Source organism: Garra rufa, chromosome 22, assembly GCF_049309525.1.
Source record: "Garra rufa chromosome 22, GarRuf1.0, whole genome shotgun sequence".
Taxonomy (NCBI): Eukaryota; Metazoa; Chordata; class Actinopteri; order Cypriniformes; family Cyprinidae; genus Garra; species Garra rufa.
The window spans coordinates 7,380,013-7,394,944 of record NC_133382.1 but is presented as its reverse complement, the minus strand read 5'-3'; positions in this window follow the sequence as shown (position 1 = coordinate 7,394,944).

Genomic DNA, 14,932 nt, shown 5'->3' with positions numbered 1-14,932 from the left:
CACAGTTGCACTCGTTCTCTCTCTCTGTCTGTCCCTCCTACTTTCCCCTTCCTCCTCTCTGCCAGGCTTTCCCTCTACCTTTTAGTCTCTCACAACTTCTTTTGGACACACAGATTTTATAGAAAGGGAAATCATTTCTGAATTTCTCTGACAACAGTGAGATTCTCAGACCTTGGTTATCTTACATGCGTTTCATAAAACATCTTAACAGTGTCTCTGACTTTTTATGAATTTTATGAGCTTCTTAGAACAAATGATAATTCATTTTATAGCTCTTCTTGCTGTATGACAGCATTTGTGTCTGTTTTTATTAAAGAGAAAATATGCTATTTCTGTTATCATTTACTTACCATCATGCTGTTCTAAACCTGTGAGGTTCTTTCTTCCTTGAACATAAAAGAAAATATTTTAAGATTTTCATTAAAAAAAAAATATATATATATAGAAGGTAAATGATGATTACAACATTATTTTGGGGTGAACTTGTTTTTAATGTGCTTGTAGTGTAATGTACACTTAAGTGCACTTTTAATGTTCCACTTTGTGATAATGTCAAATGAGAAGTTTTACATCAACTTTTTTTCCATTATCTTTTGACATTCTTTAAAATAGTTCAGTGTTTTGATATATTGAAATATTTTGATGTAAAAAAAAATGTCAGTATATTCAGCAGTACACTTATAGTAACCATATTTCAAAGACTATAGAAGTAATTTCATAATTACATAATTACGAAAGGGTTTTCACAGCAGGTTCCCTGCAAAACTTTTCTGTGAACAGTCCTTAAAAGATTTTGTTTTTCTGATCTAAAGAACCTTTAAATTATAAAGAACCTTTTGTGGAATGTAGAGGTTCCATCAATGTTTAAGGTTCTTCATGGAACCATAAAGAACTTTTAGCTTTAAGAGTACAAAGATGTACTTCAGTGGGTCAAAATGCACTCTGTAGTTCAACCAAATGCATTTAAAGGGTTCGTTCGCAATTTACCCACCCCCATATCATCCAAGAAGTTCATGTCTTTCTTTCTTTAGTCAAAAAGAAATTAAGTTTTTGAGGAAAACATTTCAGAATTTTTCTCCATATAGTGGACTTCAATGGGGATCAACGGGTTGAACGTCCAATGCAGAATGTTTCAATGCAGCTTCAAAGGGCTCTACACGATCCCAGTGGAGGAATAAGGGTCTTATCTAGTAAAACGACCGGTCATCCGTAAAGTTAAAATGTTGGAAAGTTCATGCGCGATTAATTATTCGTCTGTGTACTCCGGTTCAAAAAGGTAGGGTATAGGGCAAAAAACTACATCTCATTTTGTCCTCTAACTTCAGAATCATCCGACATCGTTGTTTTACCTTTTTCATAAAGGGAGTTTGACTTTCTTTGCATGTTTGCTTTGTCAACACTGGGTCAGTACTTCTGCCTAAGTCATGTGTGACCTTTCCACTGTGACTTATTTTTTTCAGAAAATGACCAATTGTTTCACTAGATAAGATTCTTATTCCTTGTTTTGGATTGTGCAGAGCCCTTTGAAGCTGCACTGAAACTCTGTTGAAAACTTCAACCCATTGGGTCCCATTGAAGTCCACTTTTTAGAGAAACATTCTGGAATGTGTTCTTCAAAAACCTTTTCTTTTGACCTTTTCATCAAAACTTTCTTTTCACCTTCTGCCCGGCTTTGTCTTTTCTGAAGACATTAGCATTACTGTTGCTGTTCTAGATGATCCTGTAGACTGAGGCGTTATGTAGCACAGCTGCCAAGCTTCAGCTCCTTAGTCACTGTTCAGTGAGTGATTCTTTTGGAAGGGAGGAAGAATACTGCTTTCTGTTCACTAAGGAGGTAAATCTTAAAGTGATTGATAAGACAGGCAGATGTGGTTTAAATAGCTTCTTGTACTACATAGATTACATCTACAATGTTGCATGAAGAGCTCTGAAGAGCCTTTCTTAGAATAAAGAATGTCAAGTATTTTAATATTTATACAAACTGAAACTTGGTCTTTTGGTCCACTGTAGCAAAGTCCCTATAAGGCAAGTCAGTCATCTTGGTGGCCGAAAATGATTTTTCAAAGTTGTACACAAAAGATTATTAAAGTACGTTTTACAAGAATATACTATTTCAGTCTTTCTTCTTCAACAATTCATGTTTAATTCATTGTTTCTTGGCGACTCTTTGTAATTATTTGTAAAATTTACTAGGAATTTCTGAGTGAAAATGATTTCTACACCTAATTTTATTTCATATATTTATTTATTTATTTTATTAGTGCAGTTGCTGTAACTACACTGTTGTTTTTCCTCCACTGACTCCAATTCTAAATTGGTTTTGCATTCAAGACTAACAATAAATTGTCATTTGTAGCAATGGCCAACAATACATTGTATGGGTCACAATTATCGATTTTTCTTTAATGCCAAAAATCATTGGGATATTAAGTAAAGATCGTGCTCCATGGAGATATTTTAAATTTACTACCATAAATATATAGACACTTAATTTTTGATTAGTAATATGCATTGATAAAAACTTCGTTTGGACAACTTTAAAGGCAATTTTCTCAATATTTTGATTTTTTTGCCAAATATATTTTGAATCTCAGCCAAAATATTGTTCTATCCTTATATCAGCTTTCAGATGATGTATAAATCTCAATTTAAAAAAAAAATTAGTATTACCCTTATGACTGGTTTTGTCATCCAGGGTCACATATATAAGGTATTCTTACGTTTACATAATAAAATTGGGTAAAGATTTCATACATCTAATGCATAATGAGGCAATTGGCTCTTTTACCTAAAAGGCTTTAAGTCGTACAGCTGCTATATTGAACATTGTGACTTCTCCAATTTGTATTTCTAGTGATCTGTCTCCTCACACAGGAAACTGTCTCTCAGCATTGGAATGGAAGTTGTGAGATTGCATACCATTGCTAGGAAAATAACTGCTGCATTTTGCACTGGTTCAACTGTAGCAATATTGTTCTGAACATGGCACTGCAGTGAAGTACTTGGAGAAAACTTCACAGAGAAACGCAGGGAAAAATTGGTAAGGTTGTATCATGGAATCAGAGGGTGGCCGTCAAAATGAAGTTTATTCCTGCATGTGACTTGGAGCACAAATCTCCTTGTGTTGGGAAAAAAAGGAGAGGTGCGTAATCACACATCCAGCTGAGCTTGCTGGAGAATCTGTCCATAATCCTTGAGTAAACAATGTCATCCTCCTGGAATTTATGTGATGTGCGCTTTTTTGAGAGGATGGCTTAGGGCAGCTTATGAGTGTCATGACCATGTCCAGAGTTCTTCACTGACTGAGCTAACGACTGTCTGCTCCGAAAAAAATCTGCACCGTGTGACCACCAGTTAGGCATTTTTTGGGGGTGTGAAAAATGAAAAAAACAGCATGGTCCTTTAGAGAGTCCAAAATATCTTGTGCCAAGAACACTTGGCAAACTAAACTTTACACACGGCGAATCTGAGTCTTAATAAACACTCATTCCATTCTGTCAGCGTGTACACTCATGTTGAAGGCTAGACATTACAGGCAAAACCACTGGTCGGTTGTGGGAGATTTTGCATTGTTTTGTTTCCATTACTTGTCTTCTTTCAGGCTAGTGGGAAGAAACTTCCATATTACACATTTAAAGGGTTAGTTCATCTTAAACTCTGTCATTAATTACTTACCCTCATGTCGCACCAAACCTGTGAGACCTTTGTTCCTATTGTTCATACACTAATTAAGATATTTTTGATGAAATCCGAGAGCTTTCTGACCCTGCACAGACAGCAACGCAACTACCACTCTCAAGGCCCAGAAAGGTAGTAAGAACATTGTTAAAATAGTTCATGTGACATCTAGGGGTGTGCGATATTATTTTCGATCGTGGACGATTAAAATTTTGGATGGCCATTTTCTACAAGTTGATATGATTCTTTAAAGTCTTAATGAGAAGTCTATAACATACTTTGGGCAAAATTTCTCAATGGTAGTGTAAAAAACCTTTACCTTGTCAAAATCAGCCCTTTTTAGAGCGAGCTATTCTGTTACATGTTCCTTTAAATGCTAATGAGCTCTGCTCACCCCGCCCCTCTCTGCTGTGGGATGATGAGCCGTAATGTTTACTTTAGCCGTGTTTACCTGCGAAACTTGCTAACCAACACATTGTTAAGAAAGGCCATTTGCAAAGATGCATAAAAAAACCTTATACTCACTTCTGCTGTGGGTGAAGCTGCATCACGAATGATTAGCACAAACATAGACGCATATGTAGATCGGGATCGGCGCTTTCCTCTCAAAAACGAAAGTAATGTTAATCACCTGCCTCTTCAGTGGCTCAGATGTCGTGAGTAAATGACGACTGCTATGTTCATTATTACATCTAACAACAGAACACCTCAATCGCTCAGTTGGAGGCACTCTTGTCTTCCCCTGCACCTGAGTCGACACAATGGCGACTAGAGTCGGACTGTTTCAGCTCAGTGAGGGCGGGTCTAAGGTAAGGCACTCATGTCAATCTACTATTGTGGGAGCGGCCTCTGTCTGTGTGTTGTCACATCGACAAGAAGCTGAGAATGACCTGATTTTAAAAAGGAAGAAGATTAAAAAAATACCACTGGGTGGATTTTAATCATTGTTGAGTGGTTGTGTACACAAACTGCCAGCACACATTAATGTTTAACCAACATGTAAAAGTGAGTCACAAAAGTACATTATTTGCATGTGCCTTAATGCCTGATTACTAGACTAAGCTATCTTTCGTGTCTGATTCCCTAATACTGTTAAAAACACACAAGGATTACATATAAACACAGATGGTTATGTCTAAAGTGAAAGTAAACAGTGCCTGTATATTAGACGTATGCAGCTCTTAAAGCGACAGAACTAAACATGCTGTCGATTGTCGTTAAAGGAAAAAAAAATTTACCCACCTAAAAATGTACTCACTAACATGTTGTCCCAAACTTCTTTTAATGTTTTTCTTGTGCTGAACACAAAAAAAGATATTTTGAAGAATGTGGATAACGCTGGCTGGTCCCCAATGACTATGGTAGTGGGGAAAAAGAAATAAAATACTGTGAAAGTAACTGGGGACCAGCAACTGTTTGGTTACCCACATCCTTCAAAATAAATGTTAAGTTCTACAGATGAAAGAAACTAATTTGAGTTTAAAAAACACTCAAGAGTGAGTACATGATGACAGAGTTTTCCTTTTTCGGTGATGGTAGGCTAATAAAACAAAACACAAAGAAAGATCACTCACTGCTCTTGACTGAAGAACTTTAATACAGTTGCTTAATAAGAGTCAATGTATAATTTATGTATATAGTGTATTATTTTTATATTTGTTAATTAAATTTCATGAATGCTACTGCTGAATACACCTACTGTAGCTGAATATTAAAGCACTGATTGCTTTATTTGTATATTATCTGTATTCGTAACATGTAGCCTATCTTTGTTCTTCTTTTTTAATAACAAAGATAAAATAATGACAAAGATTTTGTATCTTCGCCCACTTTGGCCTAAACATCTGCCATTCTTTTTAGTTTATATTTTGTTACCTTGTAAGGCTTTGGTTTTAAAATAGAGAACTTAGTTTGCCTGCACTGCTCAGACAACTTGCAAAATAGTAAGACTAACATGACAAAGAATCATAATAAAATCGTGAATTGTGATATTTCTGAAAAAAAAAAAATGTGCTATGATATTTTTGCCATATCGCCCACCCCTAGTGACATCAGTGGTTCAACCTTAATTTTATGAAGCTACGAGAATACTTTTTGTGTGCAAAGAAAACAAACAATTTTTTTCAACAGTTTCTTCTCTTCCATGTCAGTCTTCACCTCAGTGTTCTCGTAGCTTCATAACATTACAGTTGAACCACTGATGTCAAATGGACTATTTTATGTCCTTAATAGCGTTCTGGGCCTTGAACCTGTCAGTTGTGTTGCTGTCTATGTAGGGTCAGAAAGCTCTCGGATTTCAACAGAAGTGTCTTCATTTGTGTTTTGAAGATAAACGAAGGTCCTTAGTTTAGAACGGGTTTAGAACGACATGAGGGTGAGAAATAAATGACAGAATTTTTTTTTTTGATGAAAAGGATTAGTCTTTAATGTCAGGTCATTTCAGTCTCCAAAAAGCTGTTGTTGACTGATTTACTTAATTAGGCTGAAGTTCATGTCCACTTCTGACCTGGGCCTATTCGTAGCCTCAGACGTCACACCCACTGTATGTTCACACAATGCATGTTAAATAGAAAAATGGCAAAAACCCTCTAAATCTGGCAAGGTCTAATCTGATTGTCAGGCGTTATGGAGATTCTTGAGATCAGGATGCTTATGTTTATACAGTATAGTCCACTTGAAAATGGAGTCATAGTACCAGAGCACTTTTAAAGGAATAGTTCACACACAATTTGAAAATGTACCCTCAGACCACCAAAAATGTAAAGTAGATGAGTTTGCTTCTTCTTCTGGAACATTTTTGGAGATTTTTTATTACAAACATGCATCTTTTTACTTCATAAGATGTTAACTGATGGACTGGAGTGGTGTGGATTACTGTGATGTTTTTATCAGGTGTTTGGACTCTTATTCTAATGGCACCCATTCACTGCAGTGAGCATGTTATGTAGTGCTTATTTTCTCCAAATCTTTTCTGTTGAAGAAACAACTCATCTACATCTTGAACAGCCTGAAGGTGAGTACATTTTCAGGATTTTTTTTCTGTGAGTTATTTCTTTATTTCTTCCTGTCTCTAAATGTGACCCTGAACCACAAAAAGTCTTAAGCAGCATGGGTATATTTGTAGCAATAGCCAAAAATACATTGTATGGGTCAAAAAATCATTAGGATATTAAGTAAAGATCATTTTCCATGAAGATATTTTGTACATTTCCTAATGTGAATATACCAACACTTAATTTTATGATTAGGTATATGCATTGCTAAGAACTTAATTTAGACAACTTTAAAGATGATTTTCTTAATATTTGGATTTTTTGCACCCTCAAATTTCAGATTTTCAAATAGTTGTATCACTGCCAAATATTGTCCTATCCCAAAACTTATATTAATAAAAAGCTTATTTATTCAGCTTTCAGATAATGTATAAATCCCAGTTTCGAAAAATTGACCCTTATGACTGGTTTTGTGGTCCAGGGTCACACGTGCATTTCTGTCTGATGGTTTAACTTTTCATTACTGTGCTAAAATGGTCTTCATATTATCTGCCAATACAAGACAGTGCAGTTAACTGTTAACTGTTAACTGTTGATAAACTATCAAATGCAAAGGTAAGAGTAATATAGTTAAATGATGTAGATAACAGCAGACATCCTCATATACCTGCTGTATCTCAGGTTTTCAGTGTTATTTACTAGAATTATATAATATAGTAGTTTGTCATCTCGCTGAAGGTGTAATTAGTGTAGAAGGTCGCCACTGTTGATGTGCAAATGACGTCAAAAATAGTATCTGATGAGTGTTGACAGTGCTAAATCAGAAGGTTAAACATTATCTTAGAAGTTAAATATAAGAGGAAGCAGAAGACATGGACATTACATATTAACAGGGCTAATCGTATACTTGTGTACAAGCCTGAAATTATTCATACCCCTGGCAAATTCCGACTTAAAGTTACTGTTATTCAACAAGTTTTTTTTCTAATTAGAAATGGCACAGACGCCTCCCAAAAGATAATAAGACGATGTACAAGAGGCATCATTGTGGAAAAAATTATTACTCATCTTTTATTTACATTTGAACAAAAAGTGGCATGTCCACAATTATTCATACCCTTCTCAATAATCAATAGAAAAGCCTTTATTGGCCATTACAGCAATCAAACACTTCCTGTAATTGCTGACCAGCTTTTTGCATGTCTCCACTGGTATTTTTGCCCATTCAACTTTAGCGATGAGCTCCAACTCTTTCAGGTTGGAGGGTCTCCTTGCAATCACCCTGATCTTTAGCTCCCTCCACAGATTCTCAATTGAATTTAAGTCAGGACTCTGGCTGGGCCACTGCAAAACGTTAATGTTTTTGTCTGCTAACCATTTCTTCACCAGTTTTGCTGTGTGTTTTTGGTCGTTGCCGTGCTGAAATGTCCACTGGTGCCCAAGGCCAAGTTTCTCTGCAGACTGCCTGATGTTGTTGTTGAGAATTTTGATGTATTGCTCCTTTTTCATGGTGCCGTTTACTGGGATTAGGTTCCCTGGTCCACCGGCTGAAAAACACCCCCAAAACATTAGGTTCCCACCACCATGTTTGACAGTGGAGATGGTGTTCATAGGGTTGAAGGCTTCTCCTTTTTTACGCCAAATGAAGACTACATCATTGTGGCCAAACAATTAAATTTTTGTTTCATCTGACCATAAAACAGAAGACCAGAAGTCTTCTTCTTTGTCCAAGCATGTTTTTGTTTGCCTTATCTGGAGAAGTGGTGTCCTCCTTGGTCTGCGTCCGTGGAACCCAGCGGTGTGCGGTTGTCTGTTGGACTGTCTGTCTTGAGTTGTTGCCACCAGCAGAGCCCAGATTCATCAGAATGGCCTTGGTGGTGATCCTTGGATTCTTTTTTACCTCTCTCACTATCATCCTGGCCAGCACAGGTGGCACTTTTGGCTTCCAGATATGGTCTTATTGCCCTTTCCTGACTTGTGAGGAGCCACAATGCACAGCTACAGGTCCTCAGTGAGCTCCTTTGTCTTAGCCATGACGGTCCACAAACCAACAGCAGAGAGCTTCTGTTTTCCACCTGTTGAGTTGATTAAAACAGCTGTTCCCAATGAATCAGGGTAATTAGGATGCTTTAGAGCAGCTTGGACTATTTGGAATGGTATAACTTTGGATTTTCCTATAGACTGTGACAGTTTGCAAAGGGTATGAATAATTTTGGACATGCTACTTTTTGTTCAAATGTAAATAAAAGCTTGGAAATATTTTTTTTCCACAGTGATGCCTCTTGTACATCGTCTTATTGTCTTTTGGGAGAAGCCTGCGTCATTTCCGGTCAAAAAATTGCTGGTTGAATAAAAGTAGTTTTAAGTCAGAATTTGCCAGGGGTATGAATAATTTCAGGCTTGACTGTATATGATAAACTTGATGTATTGTTTCAATTCACATTGAAAATTTTAATTGACTGACATCTGTGTATAAAAACACACAACTGCACACATTTTTGTGAGTCTCTTAAAACAGCCAGTGCTGATTTGTGGTCTTGTTTCTCTCTGAAGAGATATGCGTTTATACGTTTGCTGTTCTGTTTCACTGTTATGCATTTGATATGCGCTGTTTAGACTCTGCTGTCACATGCTAAAACTGGAACATAACGTAAGCTTGGAACCAAACTAAAACAGCCTTGGAGATTAAAACCTGGTCGTGGTTTGCAAAATCTCCTGTTATTATTGCACAGCAGTAAAATACACAGGCAGTAAAATCAACAACATTGTTGCAGAAAACACCACAACCCTGCAATTTAAACCTCATTAGGGAAACAGGGATTTCCTCCCAAGTTCGGGTACAAAAACATCCTCATTGTGCATTTGAAGACAATATGTTTTTTATAGCTCAATGTGAGTGAGCTATAAGTGCATGAGCCATTTGCCATTGTTTTTTCCTTAATGCTCTATTTTACATGCATTGTTGGGGGTATAGACCTATTAGCACCAAGACCACATATTCATTGCAAATGTGTTCTCTTCGGCTGCTGATGACAACTGACTGACTAATGAGCTTTCACTCATGTTTTCTGAGCTGCTGCTGCCACACAAGTGGAAACAACCAGCAAAAAAATGCTATTGGATGTGAAACTGTTGTTATATTTGCACAGCCCTGAACAATGACACCGGCTGCTTAAAATAAAACTGTTTATGAGTTTTATTTGAAAGTATGCTATTAATATACCAAAAGTTTAGAAACACCACAAGCTTTTAAATTGTTACTGAAGATTTCTATTTCATATAAATGCTGTTTGAACTTAGTAAATTATTATACTTATCAAAATGTATTAGACAAACTGTTCTGATTGGTTGTTTGTGTACTACCCCATCAATAAATCGATCAGGTAAACCATAAAAATGATTTGTTGTTATATAGTAAATGTATAAATCAATGGGGTGGGTAGGAAGCTTAGTGAATGATACCTGAGGAGCAGAAAATGCACCTCTTATCTCTGATTGTGGCTGTGTTTTGGGTTTTATATGACAAATGGTAGAAAGGGTAGATGGCATATTAAAAAAAAATTCTTGGATGAAAATGAGGCTGTAAGGGTTAATGACAGTTTTTAAGTAGCCGTCTATGGAAGCCATGGAATAAAAGAGTAAAAAAAAAAAAGTAAATTTGAGTTGAAATTCTGACTTTATTTTCATAATTCCGAGATTATATCTCACAATTCTGATAAGAAAAGACATTTTCCTTTTCACCAAAAATCATGAGTTTATATCCCACACTTCTGACATTTTTCCCCATCAGAACTGACAAACTCGCTACTGTTGAGTTAAATTGAGCAATAAAGTCCGAAATACAACATATAAACGACATAAAAAAATTCTGAATTGTGAGATAAAATAGTTAAATGTAATATGACGCAGTCTGCTGCAGCAGGTTTATGCTGCTGTCGCTTTAAGACCGGACGCACAGACCATATATTTCGACACATCTGTATTTCTCCCAACTGTTCAAATTCACTCAAGACAAAACCGACAGCATTTAAATGAATACTGTCCAAGACGGTGCATTTTGACATTACTTTTCGTGTAAGTATGTAGCAATAACATGCAAAAGAAAACTTAATTCAGCATTTCCACGCTGACTGAGGGGCGCTTTCGGTGAGCACGCTTTGGGGGTGTGTATGCAAAGACACCAGCAGGCTTTCAAGTACTGGCAAGACTTTTAAACATGTGCGAATACTTTCGTAATAATGCATCGAGTCAGTAAAATTTCCGTCAACTGTCCCTGGACTCCGCTGGATTCGGCAATAATTCCTGAGTCCTAAAAGCTTGAGTCCGAGTCAAAATGCTTCCGAGTCTGTGACAAGTCAGAGTACCCCAACTCTACCAGTAACGTCTCAGAAACCTGTGACTATTTTAATCCTGTAATTGTCTGCCAAAGGATCATCAGACTGTGACGTGTGCATATTACCTTTGCAATCAAATATGGAATCATTATTGCTGCTCTTCAAGGATTATTGCAAGTTACTTTATTGCCTTCATATAACAAAAAATATAATAAAAAAGATAAGAATCTGTACTGATATGGTCGTAGACTTTCTCTTCTGTTGTTTTTTATATTTCTGCTACTGTATATACTGTATGCACCCAAAACTATAACTCTACACTTTTAAAGGATTTAAAGTCAAAATTGACCCTATATACTTTATTAATACACTTTTGTGCACAACTAATTTTGGTATGTAACGTTGATTTTTTTACAATTTTTACAAACGTTCGATAGTACCAATACAATTGTATCACTTAGACCTACTATTGCCAGTGAATAATATGCATTACTGAAAAAAATAGGTGGCAGTGCGAAAAAAAAATCTAAAATAAAAATAAAATAAAACCACTGTAAAATGGATAATAAATGAAAAGTAAATAAATAAAATGAATAGTAGTCAAAATAAACCAAATTCTTTGTAACATGGATGATAAATGAAAAACTAATTCCTGACAACATCACGTCTGTTGTTTTTCTTATAGATCAGGGGTCTTCAACTAAAACGGCTCTAGGTCCAGTAATGAACCCTCCTCACCAGCCGAGCTCTGGACAATTATATATAAAATCTATTTATGGTTTTGCGAGATCAGGGTATCTGCAGGATATTTAAGCTTAAATTCTAGACTTTTAAAGAACTTTTATAAGACCTGCACAAAAAATAATTGAATTCAGATGCCGGTTTCACAAAACAAAAAGATGTCTTAAATGATAAACTTCACATTTCAGCCTTCAAGAGTCAAAAGTATCAATTCTTATATTAATTTAAACAATTATTATCAATCAAGTAGTATATTAATTAAATAACATATACATATATTTTACAGTACAGAAAGCAGCGCAGCAGCTGACTTTGAAACATGCAGCGCACATATTTATTCAATGGATAGCCTTTTCTTGTCTTTCAGTCCCCACATTTAAGACAACCTGAAATCATAATTAAGACTTTCTTATTCCCTAATAACACTGACTGCAGTCATCAATGAAAATTAAGAGCTTTATTTCAAGCACCAACTTTCAAAAAAAAAACTAACACAAAATACATTTCTTTTAATTTTTTCCCCACTATGTCAGGGCACAAGAGAAATATTAGGTGAGTAAATTAATATCAGCATATGAAGTAGATTCATCTCTCATTGTCTCTGAGTGAATGTTCACGTCAGATGCTGAAAGCACTGTCAGTTTTACTTTCACTTTTACATATTGCACAGTTTTCACGTTGCTTGTGTAATATATATATATTTTTTTGTCATTTTTAGAAACATTCTTATATTTTTGTTCATCCATTGAAAGTCCACGCAGCAATGCCTTTTTGTACTTTTTGATGCATTAAAGTTTTGGTTGCATGGAATGCATGGATGGACATATAATGTGAGACAATATTCGAAATTTTAATAAGTCGAATTGGGTTGGGAATGACTTAAGAGTGAGTAGATAATGAGAGAATTCTTATTTTTGGGTAAACAATACAGAGAGTACGATGAGGTGTGAATTTGCTTGAACTTTTGCCATGGTGTTAGAACTGGAAACCATTAGTGGAATGCCATGGATGGAAATGTGCAGTTTAAGGGGCGGTGGTATTACAATAAGATAACCTTCCTATGTCACTGTTGGAGCGAAATCTGAGCGGCTCGTTTTTTCACATGCTTGCAGAGAAAAGCTTACCAAAACAAAGTTACTGGGTTGTCCTTTTTCTCATTTTTTGAGTTGATAGATGGACTTGGGACCTGATTAAACAAAGAAAATTTTAAGGTGACATATCAGACTTTTATGATATGTCACCTTAAACAAACCAAACCTAACAAGTAAATCTGTTGATCAACTGTGAGATACCTGAGCATGAGAAATGAGTGAACTTTCCACAGAAGCCCTGTCACAGACACATCCACAGCTCACAGTGACTTCAGCTAGTAATTCAATTCTGGAGCTGTAATGAAACTCTGTGAAGTGTGTCAGAGCTGTGATTGCTCACAACATCCAATCTGCAGAGATAAGGGAAGAGCTCACATAGACTAGCACCACACCAAGCCGAGGGGAAACCCACTGCGGGTTCATCTGATCGGCTTGATGCACAAAAACCTGCTCCAACATGGAGAACATTTCTGGTTGTCCTCTTGAAAGGTCTCTCTTGATGCTCTTTAAGACTTATTGGCGCAGCCCAGATGACTTAATCGCTCAAAGTTTGTTTTTTCGTGACTCAAGAGACTTGTTGAACTCAGTTAAGTGTCTGCTTCTTCAAATTTATTAGGTGACATTAAAACTAGACACAAATGAGGCAACTGTTTGTCATACAGTGAGAGCATGAAACTATAAAATGAATGTGAAGAGCAGTTCGGGTCATTCAGTAAACTGAAATATCTGCCGATTTCGGTTATCTTGGTAAGATCTCTCATTGTTTAGAGACCTTTTCCAAACTTGAGGAGACACATGAGATGAAGTTCAAGAGAAGCAGGATACTATATCAAAAGTCATTGTTCTCCTTTTAATCTTGTTATTGTCTAGGGGAAACAATACAGATATAAACAGAACAAGATATGATTTTTCTGAAATAGGAGTCTCATGGTTATGTAAATAATTACTAACAATCAAGAATGTGTGTATCCATGCGAATGGGTATAAGCTGAGATTTGTTTGGGATGTATTAAATTGAACTGGCCATATAGAAAGAGAAGTGCTGTAACAGCTTGTCCATGCAACTCCCATGCAGCTCTCTTGAGTGAAAACATAAATGCTCACTGCTTCTTCCCAGAGTGTTTTTGGAAACCCTGCAGCTGGCACCAATTCATTCCTGATAAAATGAAGTCATCTCAGTACAATTGTTGGATACATTAGTGTTTTCTAGTATGTTAAAATCATAAAACAGCAGGGTTCCCACTGACATTACGAGAAATGTGATTTCAGACTATCCACCAAATGTATATTAGGCCAGGAGGGGGGATTGCAATGATATGTCTTGAATGTGCAACCTTGTTTTTCATTTACATCAGTCAGCACAGAAACACAAATCTAGTGGTTCTCAACTAGTTTCAGTTGTATAGGCAATGGCACTAACATAGCAGACTGAATAGGTAAACTGATAGTTTTGTAAATGTGATCCTGGACCACAAAACCAGTCATAAGGGTAAATTTTTTGAAGTTGAATTTGAATTTGTACATCATCTGAAAGCTAAATAAGCTTTCCATTGATGTATGGTTTGTTAGGATAAGAAAATATTAGGCAGAGTTACAACTATTTGAAAATCTGCAATCTGAAAACTTTTAAAGTTGTCCAAATAAACTTCTTAGCAATGCATATTACTAATAAAAAAATTAAGTTTGAATATATTTACAGTAGAAAATTTACTAAGTACAGTCAAGCCCGAAATTATTCATATCCCTGGAAAATTCTGACTTAAAGTTACTTTTATGCAACCAGCAAGTTTGGTAACACTTTAGAATAGGTAACACTTATTCGCTATTAACTACGACTTATTAGCATGCATATTACTAGAATATTGGCCATTTGTGACCCTGGACCACAAAACCAGTCTTAAATCGCTGGGGTATATTTGTAGCAATAGCCAAAAATACATAGTATGGGTCAAAATTATAGATTTTTCTTTTATGCCAAAAATCATTAGGAAATTAAGTAAAGATCATGTTCCATTAAGATTTTTTGTAAAATTCCTACTGCAAACATTTCAAAAGGTAATTTTTGATTAGTAATATGCATTGTTAAGAGCTCAAT